The sequence below is a fragment of the Taeniopygia guttata genome, chromosome 1 (genome assembly GCF_048771995.1).
Source record: "Taeniopygia guttata chromosome 1, bTaeGut7.mat, whole genome shotgun sequence".
Taxonomy (NCBI): Eukaryota; Metazoa; Chordata; class Aves; order Passeriformes; family Estrildidae; genus Taeniopygia; species Taeniopygia guttata.
The window spans coordinates 81,308,554-81,326,436 of NC_133024.1; the positions used below are offsets into that span (position 1 = coordinate 81,308,554).

The 17,883-nt window shown below is 39.9% G+C and overlaps 1 protein-coding gene across 2 annotated transcripts in view; it reads left to right on the forward strand.

Moving 5' to 3' along the window:
* The window catches only part of DHRSX (dehydrogenase/reductase X-linked), a 161,544-nt gene that overhangs the window by 10,026 nt on the left and 133,635 nt on the right, over positions 1-17,883 (forward strand). The window lies entirely within an intron of this gene.

Sequence of the window (17,883 nt, forward strand, 5' to 3'; positions counted from 1 at the left end):
TGATGCCATGGCTGATACCACATGGTGTGTAGCAGGCAAGGCATCAGCCCTTTGGTGAGGGACAGAGGGCAGGGAGACGTCTACAGGCCATGGGTCTAACAGTTTGTCTGTGTTAGAAAATCTTTAGCCTCTTCATTTAATGGGGACTTTGCCCAGGGGAGCTAGAAAATTTTGTTGACAAGAAAAGCAAAATAAAAAGCTTTACTATTATGTAAATATATTTAAAAGAAGGGGACCCCTCCATTTCCTCACATGTACTTAGTGAATCTTTAATATTGTTTTTTTATTATGTTAGCACTTAAAAACTTTTTTCACCTGTCTCTTTAATTCAGTTTGTAGAGTGGACTTCAGTCCTTTCCAGTCTAATCTTTGAGTACTGTTTTTGATTAGTTGTGTATTGTAACTACTCCCTTTGTGTCTCCAAGCATAAGTGTTTTAAGCCCTTTTGAGAACTTGACAAACAAGAAAAAAGAAAGGAAAGCAACCTGAGGACCACCCCCCACCCCCATCTCTTATGAAATACTGCAGGTCATAAACAGGATCAGAGTTCATTCTAGACAAAAAGTGGGATGAACCAGCTTTTTTTCCTGAGATGCAGTGGAGGACTCTTAGCATTTTCCACTTACAGTCAAAGTTTGTCTGGGGTTTTATTTCTGCTATTTGTGTCTCACCCCCACTTCCCACCTTGGTGTTAGTCTACAACTATGTTGAGCAGTATCTGTCTTGTTACTGTTCTGGAGGAAAAAAGTTGGTGTTTTTTAATCATGATGGCACCTGTGGACATTGGGTTGTAAAAAGAGCACAGATAGCAGGAACATGCGAAAATGGGAATGGTGATGGAATTGAATCTATTGCCAAATGGTTTGTTTATGGTTTGGTTTAATAGTTTTTGGAAGTTTGAGGCCTCTGTGTTCTTTGTATGTGGTGGGAAGGGATGGGTGAGTGAGGAAAAAGGACAGAGATGAGGCTGAAGGAACAGTGAAGTAAGTAATTGCAACTACATAAGCAAAAATGTTAAGCCTGGGAAAAATGCAGTTAGCAAGTGGTGTGGCCTGTGTTTGGCTGCTAGTAAGCCTGGGGTTTCACTTTCCAGCCCCCTGAAAACTGATTTGCACTTGTACAAAGTACATGCACTGTGCATCCTGTTGAATGTTGCTACTCTCCATGTCCACTGAAGAGGTGTATATGTTTGCCCAAGGTGCAAAACACAGGCTTGGCCTAAAATTCCACAATTATGTAGGCTATCTGGGAGGGCAACAAAATAAAATTATGGAAGGAAGTGAGATATCTGAGCTCCTGTGACACCCCAGCAGTCTGCCAGGAAGAGCTCTTGGTTTTTGTGGTCATCACTTGCAGCAGCTGTTAGCACCACTGCAAGCCCTCCCTCCAGGACCTGCACAAATGCTGGTGTGAATTGTGTGGATCTTGTCTTACATGAGCATAATTTAAAGCTGTGCCCTCACAGTCAAGGCAAAGCCCAGAGTACCTTTGGTCTGCACATTGCCTTCCCCTGGCAGCATTTTATCCATCTTCATCCTCCTAGGGCTGAACATAAACAGTGGCGCTTACCAGGAGTTTTACTGAGATCAGTGCAATGCACTACTCTCTTCCTTCCAGCTTCTTTTTATTTTTTGGTATCCAAAATAAAATTGTAGTTGGTTCAATTGATGTGTCTCAGCATTCTTTGAAAAAAAGGAAAAGAAAAAGAAAAAAAAAGAGCAAAAACCATTGTTAGTCTTACCCATTGTCTGTGAGATTTTTTATTTAATGTTCTAAGCCTGGAATATTGTCAAATAAACCAGAAAAATAAGTTAGTTACTAGATAATTTGTCTGATGTGTGGTCATATCTGCAGCACTTTATGACTTTGAACTCTTCCGCAATAGGGGGAGGTTGTATTCTAAGGACTTAAAGCTATGCATTTATTTTCCTTTTGATCCTGTAAGTTATTTTTTAAAAATGCTGTACAAATCTTTTGGATTAAAAAAAATGAGGATGAAAAATATTGGAAGTTTAGATGGTTTTTCTCACTTAAATACGTGTGGTGTTTTTCATTTATTGTTATGATGTTCCGTTGTTCTGTTGGGAGGAGAAGGAAAATTGCAGAGTTTTTTTTTAAATATTGCTACACCTTGAGTTAATCCTCATGTTGCTGCCAAGAGTGGGCCCAGAACAGTTTCCTAATAACGCTATTAAGTCAACTTAATGTTTTTGCTTCTTGACAGTTTCTTTGAATCCACAGCGTAATGTTTCCTTTTCTCTTCAGTACAGCAGAGACATCTTTTTAGAGGGGCAATAGAGGAACAAACTTCAGCTTTTGAGTACTTTTCATGCTGAAAAAGTAAATTTTTGAGCAGGTTCTCAAAGAATGTACTCTGTGTCAAAAGAATTGCCCTTGTCACCAACTAGGTATTAATTCAGGATTAAAACTCAGTGGACTAGGTGAGGGTTTTTGGGGTAACAGTATAACTGAAGGGATTTTTGGGTTTCTGACCAACTCTTGCATGAATTTCACCTCCCTCTACCATCAGGGAACATGTGAAGACAAAGAGAAAAGCCTGAACCATACTGAAGTTGAAAAGGTGAATTTTTCCAGCAAACATTGTCTGAAGTGCTTTGGTTTAAAGGAGGGCAATAAAGTTCTGTATTATTTATGGAAAGGGTGTATGGTTTTAAGTTTCTATTGCAGCAGTCTGTTAGATTAATTTCAAGCATTTTCTTTAACCAATGTCATGGTGTCCAATTAGCTTTACAGGAGCATTTGTAAGCAGGCAGAAATATTAAAAGCAAAAGAAACACAAATTGGTTATTTGTAATATTTTATAGGACTTCTGAAAACTTAAAAGGAATGTGTAGTTGTTGATTTTTGTCCAGGTTAAAAAAAGGAGGTTGCCTGAGGACATTATTTCAGAAGGAGGGGAAATGCATGTATATGAACACAGAAGTAGTGTATTTTACATACTCCGTGACAACTGAGAAAGGAAGCTTTCTGCTGGAAAAATTACATTTTAGTGTCTGCACACCATCCTCCTTTTCACAGTCTCCATTTCTGAGTGTCCTTCTGAAGATCTGATGATCCTGGTTCCGGTGGTGTTACCTAGTCTAGACTGCCTTTTTAGCTCTGCTGAAAGGACCCTCGTGATCTCTTAAGTTTTGTGGTGTTTTGTTTCCCTTTGGACCAGACTGTGGTCTGTCTTGCCTTATCTCCTCCAAATTAATATTCTGCTAAATTCAAAACATTTTTAGGGAACATGGGGAAATTGCGGAAATTGGCTTTGCTTTTTTAGTAACATTTGATGCTGTAGAGGGAATTTGAAGATACAGCTTCATTTTATGTCTGCCTTAAGAGCACATTGGTAAAGCATGCCTTAATGATATTATTTAAACTGTAATTTCAAAACATCTCTGCAGTTTTAGTTGATAATGCTGTTGTTTTTAAATACAAAAGAATTTCCTTTAGATTAAACAGCAAAAATCAATTAAATATATTTTTGCTGTTGCTGCAGTGCCCTTTCAGTGCCCCTGCAGTTGGGTTAAAATGCCACAAGGGAATTCAGTTTAGCATTAATAAAAAATGGAAAAAAATGAAAAACTAACCACTGTCTTTGAGCTTACCATGTGTTTAAAAAACACAATTGGATTTAAATGCTTTAAAAAAATCAAAGGCTGTTGCAGCAACTATTTTCAAATAAGAGTGTCTTAGAACTTGGAATTGTTAAAATACTAATATTTTTGAGCATTTCTGCTGACATTTCCACACTGAGTGGTATTGATTTCTCTTGCTTCCAGAAGACCACAGAAGTGGTGCTGCCATCTGCAGTGCTATCAAATAATGATCAGATGTAACTTTTTTTTCCAGAGGTTTTGAAACAACTATTACCTGCTGCACACGTGTGCTGGTTTCCTTGCATCACAATTACTTATTTCCAGTGACTAGAGTTTGCCAAATGCTCTGTCCTGTCTTCTCTCCCTGGTCACACCTGGGCAGAATGCTCGGTGGAAGCATAGGGAGGCAAACTCCAGCTTCTCTCACAGAGAAACTTCTTTGAGAGCAGATAAAATTCAGTTTAAAAAGAGTTTAAACTAGGTTCATATTCCAGTCCATGGGGTCTACAGCACATGTGCCATGGTGTGAAAAGGCAAAGCTGGTGCTTCCTCTCCCCACAGTATTGTACACTGGGACACATGGCTCAATGGGACCCAAATTGCCTGGGTAAGGGATGAATATGCTGGGGAATTGAGCTCAGCACAGCTATGGAACTACACTCAGAGCCAAAAGCATAATAAGCATGTCAGGGTAGAAATAGTTTCTGTGCTGCTTCCCTTAGATAGGGGTTTAAGGTAAATACCATAATAAGATACTGGTTTGTGCTCTAGGCTGAAGCTCTGCCTGGGAATTTTTGTGATTATTCAAATAGTCATGTATTTAATACTGACATAGAAAAGAGTGTTCTGTGACATTTAAATAAATATTTTGCATAGACAGTGAAGCTTCCGTTTCTACTTGATAGATATTTTGGGGTAACATTTACAGTGGTTTTCCTGGAATAAATGCCATGGTCAGAAGTACACCAAGATTCAGCTATCAGAACCAGTAGGGCAGTCCTGTTTGTAAGTAAAAGAGACAGGAGAGGATACTTCATTTGAAATAAGTGAGAAAAGTTGTCTTTTTTAACACTCTTGGGAAGGAGATAATTAAAATGCACCTGTAAATGTTTGTGATAGCCTCAAAATTTAGATATATCTGTAGAGAAGTAATCCCTTTGTTTTGCTTAGTTCACTGAAAATATGGCTGCATGTGTGCATGATGTCGTGTTCAATAGTGCTTCCCCAATCATTGCAGAATAAGGTTATTTTTAAAAAGGCAGTTTCTTTGATTACATACAGTATTCTGTCTGTTCATTGTCCCCGAATATTTGCAGTTAGGAATGAAAGATTCATTTTTTATTTCTCCAGTGGATACTGCTTTGCTTTTAAATTTGAGACATTTTACACATCACTGTTGTCTTTACAGACACTGCAATTTAAAGGGTTTCATTTTCCCTTTCTTTCTTTTTGGTTTTTTTTTTTTTTTTTTTTTTTTTTTTTGCTTTTTTCCTCATGAGTCATTAGTTAGGTTTATAGTGATAGGAATTTGCAGTCATAACAAGGAAGATGTCAAGTCAGCATCAGGAGAGCTCATGCCAGAAACATCTCATCCCATATTGTGAATGTAGTGCTCCAAGGGAAACCATCTTCTCAAATAGGACCTTCTGATGTGTGTGTGAGAAAAATGAAGTGCTTTTGCAAGCAATGCACAGTTCTGTCATGGGTGTTAGTGCAGTTTGGTGTGAGTTTGTGCTCTGGGATGCACTCAGTGGTTTGGCACCAAATAAAAGTTTCTTGAGCACACAGCAGAACTTACATGAACAGAAGGAATTTAATAACAAATGTGGAAAATGCTTTACTTATGGGAACAGATAGGAAGTGTGTCCATCTAGGGAAAACACTGAAATTTTAACAGAATTCTCCCAATTCCTGTCCAAAAATCCTGATAGCATTTAAAAATGCTAAATGACTAACCTTCCTGTAGTCTGACATTTAAGAATGCTGTAAAACAACTGTTCTACACACTTCTTGGTGTTCACATGCTGCTGGCAATGAGCTCTGTTAACTTAGAAAAACTTCTGCACTCCCAAATGGCCAGGGAGTAGTTCTCATTAATGAGGTATTGGAGAAGAGAGGAGATTGAAGCCCTTATTGTGACCTGGCCTCCAGCCTGTGGGAATGTGGGCTGAAGGGACTGTTTCTGGATGATATTTGGACACATTGATCTGCATAGATAAACATTCACATGCAGTCCAAGAAATTGCCACATCATAAATTTGTCTGGTCCCAGGGGAGCAAGCACTGTGGTGAGAAAGCCAGTCTTGTGGATGGGTGGAGCATGTATCCTTTTGCTCCTTCATTCTAAGCCCCACTTTATTTCCTGTGCAGGCAGCAAGTACATTGGTGCTGCTCTTTGCTGTGTTTGCTGTGTGCTACTTGTATTCCAAGTGTAAGAATAGGAGAATATGACCTGCATGTTTTCGAGCCTTGGTGAATGTAGGCAGAAGTTCACCTGCACTTCAGTTCGTGATTTGCTGCCTGGTTTGAGTGAGCAGTGAGCAGTGGGTTGAGGATAATACGGCATTTACCCCATGGTCTTGAGAATACAAGGCTGGTGTTGCTGCTCAAAGATTCCTGTGTACCTGCTCAGAGAAGTGAAGTGAGAAAAGCACAGCCTTGTGTGTGTTGTATCTGAAGATATGACTTAACGCCCAAGTGGGCTTAAAGTGCTCACATGAACAAGTTCTGCTGTAGTCTTGCAAACAAACCACCTTGCGCATGCTCTGCCCACACCACCCCACCTGCCCTTCATCAATGTTCACAAAGATCTCACAGTTCTTTTTAGAGAGATAAATTCAGTGATAATACATGAAACTATTTGTCAGTCGTTAAGACCATTGCAATATGCTTTTTGTGCCTTTTTTGGCAATGCATGCTAGAGCTGATGGAAGATAACATTCTTCTTTTATCCCAGAGACAGCTTTTCCCTGCAGTGAGGGGATCAGCTCAGTCCGCAAAGTTGATCTGTTGGCTGTACTTCTGCTTTTTCTCTAGGCTGTTTAGGAAAGTTGCTGTGCTCTGCAGAGGGAAAATCAAATTCCTCCAGAGTGTTTTCCCTGTGTTTTTGTGTTGCTGGGGCCGCTTTCTGGTCTGCACATGCCTAAAGGAAGGGGATGGGCCATGACTTTTGCCATGATTCTGCTTCTCTGAGCTGATTGGCCACCCCTAGAAGAAGATTGTGCAGAAGGTGACACTGCTGGGTGATAAGTTTGCAAACACCAGGACTACAAAAGGATTTGTTCATTTTATATTTATATTTAGGCTAAGATTAAAATGATACAAAATGCAGCATTATAAGAAGTCTGCCGAGTCTACAAACTGACTCCTTGACTTAGGTGTCTAAATACAGACTTAGGGGCCTTATCTCCAAAAGCAATCATTTTTGCATGCTCTGCCTTCCGACTCTCTAAAAATGCTGGCAGCACAAGTGTGTCTCTTTTAATACCTTTCAAATAATGATATTTTGGGGTGGACTGTATATGAAATGCAAACCACAATTTTTTATTTTACATGTATCCATTTTGTCTTCCATTGTGCTTCAAAGGTTAGTATTTATAGAATTATTGTGTCTAAAAAAGCTATTGGAACACTTCAGGTCCCAAATGTAGGTAAACTTCAGAAGTAAGATAAATAGTGTCCTCCATAATTCATAAACTGGAAGGCTTAAGTAGTCTATTGTTGGAAGAGGCAATTGTAACTACATTTTGCCCAAATATGGGAAAAGGTGAAGTGTAAATATTTACATTTTTAAGTAAAATTCTGAGTAAAAGGCTTAAATGTAAGCACCTCATTTTGTGCCCTTACCTGCATCATAGCAATACAGAACCATACCCATGGTTATATTCAAGTTATATAATATGGTTATATCCAAAGGTACAAGTGAAAGCACAACCCTCTTTTACTTAGTCATTATTCTGCTTGTGAGGTGTTTCAGTTTCAATGATTTAGTCACAACAAGCATAAAATCAACACTTTCAGCAGATGTGAATGAGCATTTCTATGGCGTGGATCTTCCTTTCTTGGTAAACAGGAGCTACGCTCCTTTGTTAACATAGAGCAAAGGAAAGGAGGCAAATAAGGGCGCACTATTATAGGTAGAAGGTTGGGTGTTTGCTTTTTGCTCATGCAGCTGAAGCAGTGATGGGTTTCAGAGTCAAGTGATGGATTCCATCTGTGCATTTGAATCTAACGATGGGCAGATGCTATCTTTGCAAAGGATATATGGTCTTTGTCTTCAAGTCAGCATTCTGCCAAGCAATGTCTGGTTGTGCAAATTCGAGCTTCTGCAGTCTCTTAATGTCTGCAGTTTTGGGGCTATTTGGCCTAAGATCTTCTTGTTTAGGTTATAGAGCAAACTCTGTTAGCTGTATCATCTCTGGTGCTAATGATGAGCTGCTGCAACTCAAGAAAACGGGCTAGAAAATGTAATTGTTCCTTTACATCATAAAAAGACTGGTTTAACCAAATTCCACTCAGCCACGCTTCAGCTGAAGGCACTGGAGGTTGTAGAAACTCAGCTGAGGAATGCAAGAGCTTTACCAGCAGGGCAGTTGGGTGGATTAAGGTCTTGAGTCATGCAGGACCTTGTGTGGACTCCACCTGTGAGTCTGCCTGTGTAGGACAAGTTGCACAACCTTGTGCAACAACCTTGTCTTGTTTGGTTTAGATGTGAGTGCTGAAGCAGCCTGTGAACACTTTGCATGGCTGAAAGGCAGGTGGAAGTAGTGGACTCCATGATCTTATTTTTAGAGATATTTTTGTAGTAGCTAAGTAATAAGTTAGTTTTCTTAGACCATGTAGGTACTGTCCCACCACAGATGCTTTACTTGGAGCTCCTTTGCACAGTGCTGGAGTAGTGCTGAAGTTCCATGGGCACCGATGTGTGATACAACTCTGTTGTGGTAAAACTTTTAATGCATTGAACAAATGCATTTTTAGGAAATACTTCGATACCCATGTCACTAAGATTATGTATGCCTTGCCTTACAGACAGGGCAATGATCAAGATTTGTGCAGTTAAGAGTAAAAGATGTTATATATATATATCCACACACATATACAGTCCTGTCTTGGTATTTGCAGAAACTGTTGCCTGCCAGTTTCAAGCTTTCTATCCTCAAAGTTTCTAAATTACAGATGTCATTACAGACAGTGATTCTGGGTTTGTGGCTTTGTCATACTGTATGAATTACTGCATTAAAGTGTCAGATTAGTGGAGTAAAACAAGATTCAAATGGGCATATTGCCAGCAAGGAAAGAAAATATTTGAGATCTGCAGTTCCCAAAGCGGATAACCAAAAAACCAAAGAAGTTTTGTTTCACATCAGGATTGCTTTTAAGAAAAAAGAAAGTGCCATAGTTTTGTAATAAAATAATGTCATTTGTTTTCATTTAATCGTATTTGTGCTCTGCTAGGAGAGTTTTGATACTTCACAGAACGGAACATTAATTGGGCACGAAAATTACATCCTACCAAAAATATCTTCTGAGTTATGTAAAGCTGAGTTAGAGTGCTTGGCTCTAATACCATTCTGCTTTTTGTTGTGTGCCTGTTTTCTCTCAGAGTGTACTTTCTGGGTCATGGACGTTTTGCTGTCTGAGGGAATGCCTAACCTTGATTGCTAACATTGCTCAATATTTTAAATTATCCTGGAGAGGTAAAGAAAAAAAAGGAAAGTTGGACCAAAACAATGCACTGAACTTGTTTCTGAAGGAGGAATTTGAGGGGACAGTTTAAACCTTTCTTTTTCTTCTTGTTGACACACTGATAACACTGGTAGCATGGTTGATATAACTAAACACCTGGCAAGCTCCACACCGAGTTACCCTCTGGCGTGAGCTTCACTGGCATGAGGAAACGAAGTCACACCAGATCAAAGCAAAGCCCTGCCACCTCCTGACCTCGCATCTCATGATGGTGTTTCTCTTCTGTACAACCTAGAGAAACTGAAGTTAATGAACCTTATGACTGTTCAATGAATTTGGGATTAAGCTTTTAATCTGCTATGCTGTGGGCAAGGGTTTGATTGCCAGCTCTGGCTGTCCAGGTGCGATGTGCTGCAGCAGGAGGCAGGTGTTGCTCCATGTTAGCCATTTGTTAGCCAAAACTGCTGATTAGGACTCCAAGGCCATGTTCTTACAAAGCCAACCCACAAGGTGTACTCTGTTTTAGAAAGGTACTTTTAAAACAGAAACATATAGTTCTGTATAATAGTATTTTTAACAAGCATGTCAACCAGTCCCGACTAAGGAAATTAGAGGACTTGGAGTCAGACCTCATTCTTTAAAAAAAGTTCAGTGGTACCACTGCAATTGGCTTATGAAATCTGCAACAGTCTAAGAATTACACAGAATGAAAGGACTTTGTAAACAAAACATCACTGGCACTATACTTTCTGCAGACCAGGACTGATTCAATGATGAAGCTTGTAATTTTTTTACGGTATATATCCCAGTGAACAGAATGCCTGCAGAGCAATAACTGTTATCTTTCTGGCAATTGGATATAACCTAGAACTAACTAGATAACGAACTGGAAATGGGGCATTTGTGCTATGAAACCCTTCTTATAGCTGAGGTAAAAGGACTTGGACATATTTTTCAAAAATAACATCTTGTTAATGAATAAAGTCATCTAGGTGAATACAGATATCACCTAGTCTGCTGGCTGGGGTGTTCTCATGTTAATTAATACCACTACCTATGTATGCCAGTCTTACTTGTGCATTCCTAGCTGGAATTGCTGCATTTCACAGTGTATAATTTTAACATTAAATAGTCTGCTGAAAATTAATAGGAAAAAGGTCAAGAAATGCAAAATCCATGTTCTCTTGATGATGCTGTACTTCCTAATTATATGATACAGATATTTGAAGAGCAACTTATCTGAGTCAGAAGCAAGTATCAAGATCTGCAAATGCTGCCATTAGTAGTGCTTAGTAGGTGCTAGCACAGGGTGGCTTGGAGGGGGAGATGCTGAGTCCTCTTCTTCCTGCCCAGTCTCTGACATGTTTAACTACAAAAAGGGCTGAGTAAATAAAGGGCTGCCAAAGTGCCTGTGCTCTAGGGAGTGTAGGTGACGTCATCCTGGTGAGTTGTTCTGGATGTCCCTCTTTTTCTGACAGTGCTCCCATGTGCCTCACGTTTGACTGCAACTACTGGTTTTTAACTTGAACGCTTCTCTCCTCCAGGATAAACCTGCATGGAATTGGCTGTGGTGGTGTACTCCTTGCTGGGCAAAGCACTCCTCTGTAAAATTACCACAGAGATTAGTAGGGCAGCACTTGCAGAACAGCTTATTCAGTAAGATAATGTTTTCTATTTCCCCAAGCTAAACAGGGAATGCTCCTAACTGCCTGAAGCAGAGTTTGGGCTTTGCTGAGACAGGAGCACTGGTCACAGACTGCATGAGGACACAGACATGTTGGCCCGATGTCTTAGCATACCTTGGGAGGGTGGTAGTACTTGGCTGAAATGAAGGTGGTGTGACCCTCAGCATTGCTGGACTTTCTGTGTGGATAGTTGCAAAGCTTCAAGTGCAATAACAAAAGAAATGCTGATGTAAGGGCTACAGAAGCTGCTGGTGCAGCAGAAGGGGCTCTGCTGCTTGGCAGGGGCTCACTTTTCTCTTCTTGCAAGAAACTGTTCTCCTTTTACTTTCTATATCACCAGGATTTTTTTTCTGGGAGAGGTGCTAACTGGTGTCAAGGCCCCACAAGAGAACTGAGTGTGAGTGGGCTGGCTGTTTACACCGTGTGTTAGAGGGGAGATGGAGATGTACGGCCGGAGTCTGGAATAGAAATTGCATTTTAGGGTCATATCCTTCAAATCACCTAGAAGTCAGTGCACAGTGTAACGCATGTGTTTCAAATGCCTTGCATATTTATGGAAAAAGGCACAAAAGTATTGGAAACAGCAGAGATCTGCCAAACAAGCCAGTGCAAGCTCTTGGTCTTTTATTCATCAAGTTCTTTTTTTTTTTTCCGCCCCTTGATATGTTTACATTGCTAAGTTCCTTTATGCTTCTTAAAAAGAAAGCTTCATTCAAATTATTTTAATTATTTAGCATCCAGCAGAAGTTAAACACAGCTGTAACTTTTTTGCTGTTGAGTGTGAGGTGGAACAAAAGTGCTGTCTATTGGCTTAAAATCATAGGGTCATTTAGGTTGGAAGAGACCGACAAGATCATCAGGTCCAAACATAAACCCAGCACCACCACGTTTACCAGCAAACCATGTCTCTAAGTGCCACATCTCCATGTTTTTTGAACAATTGTCTGGACATCCTGTTCCAATGCCTTCACTATTTCAGTGAAGAAACTGTTCCTAATATGTAATCTAAGCCTCCCCTGGCAAAATGTGAGGCCATTTTATTTGGTCCTGTCATTGTTACCTGGCTAGACCTATCTTTAAGAAGTAGTTCCAGATATCAGCTTTACTGGAAACGGATGATCAGCTTGGCATGATGAAATAGGACTATAAGATCTGTTATAGTAAAGAAAATGTTTTGGGTTTTTTTTATTCTCAGAAAAGATAAAGGAGCCGTGTCTTGAAAAATATTGCACACCAAATTAGCTGGTGCAGAGCCATAACATTTGAGCTAAATCCTCTGGTCAGGTGTAAAAAAAAAAAAATCAGGCGTGAAGCTTGTTTATGCTACCAGTGATGCCTGAAAAGTGCTGGTAGTTCTGGCTGATGTCCTGAGAAGGGCTGACAGGGTGCACTATGATATATCTCCATGTTTCAACACCTGGTTGAAGAGTGAGGTTGTAAAGTGGCTCTGCAGCAGGGCCAGCATAATTCCCTTCTTAGAAGCAGAATGGTTAGAAGATGTTCATCAACACAAATGCATATTTCTATATGAAAGGAGCTAGTCGCTTAAAATTTTGACAAGATATTTATAGAAGGTAATTAAATGTAGGAACAAAAATAGGATGTTTGTGTCATACTCCTGGAGCATTATCAATAATGGGACTTGTTTTGTGAGTAGTTGCACATTTCTTCAAAGGAGCATGTGATGCTCTCTAATTGAAATATTAATAGCAGATAATGACACTGTGGAATGATGGCCGCTTAAATGGAAACATACTTTAACAGCTTTTAATCTGTGTGGTAACTGCATATTAAAAATCTTTGACAATTTTGATGAAGAGCAATTATAGAGCATGCACAATAGCTGTTCTTCTAAGTTAACGAATTCCCTAATCTCATGAATCTGCAGTAGATTAATGGGCTATAAAATTTCATTCAAAATTAAGTTTTTCATTGAAGAATAAAAACATTAATTAAATAAATTCAAAACAGTTAGCTGTCTTTATTGCAAAGTAGTTGTTTTCCTGTGAAAAGTTCAGTGCATATTTTATGAGGAACAAGAAAGATGAAAATAGAAAGAAAATCCATGAGTGTGAGATCACTCCAAGATGTGTTGAAAAAAAGGATTTTGAAAACAAATGAGTTTTTTCCTAGTAAAGGACTGTTATGAGACAATTAGGAAATTTCAGATGTAGTATAGTCTAGACTTTTCTGTACTTGCATATTCATACTCCATTTGAAACCCCTGACCTGCTTGTATGGTCAAAGAAGAGAAAAAATGAATGAAATTCCATATTTGGAACACAAATGTTGTAGCTGTCTTGAAGACAAAGTATGTGCATGCTCTTTGTCATTCCAAGTTAGACCTGATTTTTAAGTAGTTTCAAGTACAAAATTGAGCTCCATCCAGAGGCTCAGGGGGCTTCAGTAAAACTATCTTAAAAATATATAAACTAAAAAAACCCACAAAGTTCCATCAGGGATTTCTTGTGCTGGAGGTTGGGTGGTGGCCCTGGGAGGGTGGCAGCAGAGGTTGGGTAGCCTGGTGCAGCTAGGGCATCAAGCTCGGGCACTGCCCTGCGGAGGCAGCACCTCTGGGGCTGTGCAGCTCTCAGTGTCCCCCTCACTGGCTTGCTCTGCTCCTGACAGGCCACATGAGCTCTGCTTTCCTTGGGGCCACTGCTTTGGGCTGTACACCAAGAGGCACCTCTAGGAGTGACAATCCACAGACAGCTGCTGCCCCACCCCAGCTCTTCACCAGGTGTCAGCTAGATGAAGACATAAATGTGCTGGCCAGGGGTGGGTTTGAAGGATGTGGAGGCAGGGCAGAGAAGGAGAGGAAGGGATGTTGAGACTATTTTCCGTGTTTTTATTAAGTCATTAGCATCTGTGTTTAATCTCACATTAGTGTCAATGCTGTAATGGCTTCTGATTGGCTTCAACATTTTTAAATAATATGGAAATGTGCTTTTTAGCATTTTGTATTTTAATAAATTGCAGATATCTCAGGGAAATTTTTAATACTGATTGGTTTATGTGCTATGTTTCCTGTTAACTAGATTTTTCCCAATATTCTCTAATCACCTGGTACCTCTCTTCCTGATTCTAATTACTAGAGCTTTGTATATGATAACAAGCACTTCAGTTCACAAGTGATTGCAGTGTTTTGAAGTGAACTACTCCAGAAACTTTCAATTACCTTTTAAATTCTGTATACCAACTCGTGACTTCTGCTTACTTATTTGATGGAAATACTGTCACCCTGAAGCCGTGGGAAGCAGAGGAGACTGTTTAAGTGGCAGCAGATCATTCTTGTTGGCTGGAAGAGGCAGATCAGAATGTGACCTTCAGCTGGATGCTCTTAAGCTTGATTGGGATATGGAAATTACATTCTCTGTCTCTGGGAAGGGAGGAGATGCAGTTTAAACTACTCTTAATGATCTTTCCAATGTTTTTTCCTTCACACACATATACCCCTCACATTCCCAGAATATAATATAATATAATATAGTAAGGGAATATTTAAAGAATCGACTTTCCCAATGTATTGGTTGCCCAACTGTATCTCTCCATCTGTGCTGCAAGCAAGATGGAATGATTAATTCGATCTTTTAATAGCATGTGGTCAGAATAAGAGATGTTGGAATTCACAAGCAGTAAAAGTAGAAGCTGTAAAGATGATATTGGGTATTGTGAAACAGTATATCCTGTACTATCTAGGAATACGATGATACAGTCAGTACTGTCTTGAAAATAAAAATTAAAATATTTTCTCTTTTGAAAGGTATAGATCATAATGGAAAGTATAAATTGGTTTCTGTTGTTTTTTAAATTTTTCTGGTGAGATGCTAAAATGCAGGTGGCAATATTTTGCTTTTGGTTTGGATTTCTAGTTTGGCCATAAGTAGATCAGTCTTTCCAGTTTGATCATAAGTAACGAGATCACTCTTTTCTTCAGTTTCTGCATATGAAAGTGCTGATGAATCATAGCATCATCAAATCATTTAGGCTGGAAAATTCCACAACATTTAACCCACTCTGCCAAGTCCATGACCAAACCATGTCCCTAAGTGCCACATCTACATGTTGTTTAAATACCTCCAGGGGTGGTGACTCAACCACCACCCTGAACAGTCTGTTCAAATGTTTGATAACCCTTTCAGGGAAGAAATTTTTTCCTAGTATCTGATCTAAACCTCCTGTGGCACAGCTTAAGGCTATTTCCTCTTGGCACTTATTACATGGGAGAAAAGATATACCCTCTCCTTGCTAAAACGTAGATAAGATATACCCCCTCCTTGCTTTCAGGTAGTTGTAGAAAGCAATAAGGTCACCCCTGAGCCTCCTTTCCTCCAGGATAAGCACCCCCAGCCCCCTCAGCTGCTCTACATCTGACTTGTACTCCAGACTCTTCACCAGCTCCATTGCCCTTACCTGGACATGCTCCAGCCCCTCAATGTTTTCCTTGTCATGAGGGGCTCAGAACCAAGCCAGGATTTGAGGTGTGGCCTCATCAGTGCTGAGCACAGAGGGACAATGGTCCTGCTGGCCACACTATTGCTGATACAGTCCAGGATGCTCATTGGCCTTCTTGGCCAGATGGACACACATTGGCTCATGTTCAGATGCTGTCACCAGAACCACAAGGTCTTTTTCCACTGGGCAGCTTTCCAGCCGCTCTGACCCCAGCTTGTCGCACTGCATGGGGTTGTTGTGATCCAAACTCGGGATCTAGAAGCTGGCCGTTTTGAATCTCGTACCCTTTCAATCAATCCAGCTGGTCAAGCTCTCACTGTGTAGAGCCTTTCTGCCCTCCATCAGTTTGACACTCCTGCCCAGCTTGGTGTCATCTGAAAACTGGCTGAAGGTGCACTCGATCACTTCATCCGGACCATTGATAAAGATGTTAAACAGGGCTGATGCCAATCCTGAGCCCTGGGGAGCCTCACTTGTTACTGGCTACCAGCTAGAAGTAGCTCCATTCGCCACCACACTCTCTCCATGGCCATCTAGCCAGGATTTTACATAGCAAGCAGTATGTCTGTCCAAGTCATGAGCACCCAGTTTCTCCAGGAGAGTGCTGAGTTTCAGCAGAAGCTGAATATCTGACTTTCCACATTTTCTGAGCTGTGGGCACTTAAAATTAAGGTTTATGATGGAACCTTTCTTCCATGCAAGGTGTGGGGACTTGTGTCCTTAGGATTATTTCCACAGTATTTGGGATCAAATCAAGAATATTAGCTGTGCTTTTCTTCTTCTTCTTCTTTTTCTTCTCTTTCTACTCTTCTCTTTCTTCACCTTCTCCTCCAATTTCACTTTCCCTTTTCCTTTTCTTTTTATTTCCTTTTTCCTTTTCTTAACTCTGCTGTGAAATAACCATCATTTACAGTTTTCTGACATGAGGTTTCTGCTCTGCAGTCAGTTATGACATTTACTTAGTCTGTAATGGTGTGACAGCAGCATCATGCTTTGCTGATTCATATTTTCTTCAGCATTTCAAACTCACTGCCATTACCCTGGTTTTTGGTCAAAACTGTAACCCAAATGCTAATTTTTCTTAGTTAGACATGAAATTTTAAATCCTTAAAAATTCTGTGCCACATTTCATGCAGATGACTGTCAAGTTTTTTGAGATATATTGGATGTGGTCTTTCCTAGGGAAGACCTTTTCTGAGATTACTCACATTTAATTTTGGTTTTTTTGGTTCATTTCATTTATGGCTTCTTCACTGGATTTCTGAACATGATTTGGAGAAATCTACATTTATTTTGGACTTCAGTGAGCAGGAAAAGTATCTTTAAATGTCAAATGTTTGGTTAAAATGAAACTTTCACTGTAGGGAAATAGCACTTGGAAATAGGGAATTGCACTTGGGAAGGCTTTTGTATGCTCGGGGGTATGTCTGAGAGCAAGGACTTGAAATAGTTTCCTACATCCTGGGGGATGTAAAGCCTTGTCAGATGCAGCTGTTTGGGAAATCTTGGAGCCCAGACAATCTTCAGTTCCTGGTAGAGAATGAGAAAACAATTCTAATGTCTCAAACTTTTGCAGGATGGGAAAATGCATTCTGCAGCTACTAGACTATGCAGAGCTATTTCCATTGCCCCTATTTAAATATCCTAGGATAAGCTTCTCTTTTTCATCTCTCATTTCACAAGAGGAAAAATGTATAATTACATGGTGACATGACTTGAAAAGCATTGGGAAGTTTTACATAAAATGACATTGCCCAAGGTATTGCAGAATTACAGTTGCCCAGAGGGAGGGAGTATGAGAATAAGCATCAGTAAATCTGTTCAAAAGATAATCAGATGCTTTTTCTTGATTTAAAGATACACCTGTATATAACTTCCCTATCTTTAGTGTGACTGGAGTGAAAGAGAAGAAAGCCAAAGAGTAAGACTTAATAGGTAAATATATAAAAGGAATGAAAGATAAGCAGAACAGAGAATACAAATGGAAAAATCTCCTTTTCTATACTTGTGATAGTATTTTCCCATGTAAAAAAAGATATGGGTAAATGGAGCCTTTAAATATATGCATATGTAGGGAAGATTAATTTTTTCTTGGAGCTAGCATCATGTTTCTTCTCACGATATTTTTAACAAATCCAGTAATCTTTCATATGCAGGCTGTGTCTGTTCAGTGCAGTGTAAGGAATTAGTGGGATTTCTTCATATTATTGCAACAACCATTCTGCACTTATTTCAGAAAACCCAAGGTTATATTTTTGTGAATTGCCTTTTATGTCTGAGGCTGAGACTGCTCACGTATGGGTCGCTGTCACTGAGCTGAGTTAGTGCCGTGCCCTGTTAGTGACAGTGCTGCCCCCACAGCTCTCCAGTCCAGCCTCATGGCAGCAGAGCCCTCCCTCCCAAGTGAAGGCAATGCTTCATGGCCTCATCCAAGTCCCCTGCTGGCATCT